Raw genomic sequence first — 1,011 nt, 5'->3', positions numbered from 1 at the left:
TCTCACATTCTTCCTCTGTATGTACACATAAACAACAAGGCAGGGAAATATAAAAGGAATTTATTTTATTGTTTGGGTACATTATTGTTCAGTGTACATGCTCACATCTGAAACAAACTTTACGTGCTTGATAACTGTCCCACCCCGCAGACATCTACACGTCAATACCGATTTATATTCATAGCGGCAAGTGCTATGTAGCTCCACATAGGGGACACAGGAAGTGACATATAGCACCTTCATGCGGCGTCGAAACCGCGTAGGAAATTCACAGCCGCACCGGCAGAGCTCCAGAATATGCAACTCGGCCGGTTCACGCGCGGACGCGCTACAAGTGCGAGGGCCCGCCCAACGCTGCTTGCAGCTTTAATTGGACTTTAATATTTGTTACCCACAGAAGATAATCCACAAATGTGTACAATGATATTTCACTATCCACAAATGTGTAAAATCATATCCACAAAAATACAGGGTGATTTGTGGATCACTTCCTGTGAATTTGTAGGTCATGTTACATTTGTAACTTCCTTTTTACGCATTTGTGGAATTTTGTCCAATGTGTACCACAGAGATATGTAAAAATATATACACAAATGTCTCACTACCAAAACATGTATATTTAGGGCCCGAGCACGACCGTGTGAGGTCCCTATTGAATCTGCTCGGATTATATTTAGGGCCCGAGCACGACCGTGTGAGGTCCCTATTGAATTTGCTCGGATTATATTTTTTTTTTTTTTTTTTTTTTTTTTTCTTTTTTCTGCAAAGTAGGCCCAAATGACATGGCCTAAACATACTCGAAAACTCACCAAAATTTGCAAACATGTCAGAACCGGTGAAAAATTTCGTATTCTACAAGTTTCGCACATGGGCGTTGCAAAATGACTCGCTAGCGCCACCTAGAAAATTGGAAAAAATTAGCCCCTCGTTCACGTTCAACCTACATCTACGAAATTTTCTGGGGACATGTATCATGTCAAGACGCACAAAAAAGCCTCAAGAACCCATAGC

This window comes from Micropterus dolomieu, linkage group LG06, assembly GCF_021292245.1.
Source record: "Micropterus dolomieu isolate WLL.071019.BEF.003 ecotype Adirondacks linkage group LG06, ASM2129224v1, whole genome shotgun sequence".
Taxonomy (NCBI): domain Eukaryota; kingdom Metazoa; phylum Chordata; class Actinopteri; order Centrarchiformes; family Centrarchidae; genus Micropterus; species Micropterus dolomieu.
This window is presented reverse-complemented; position numbering follows the sequence as displayed.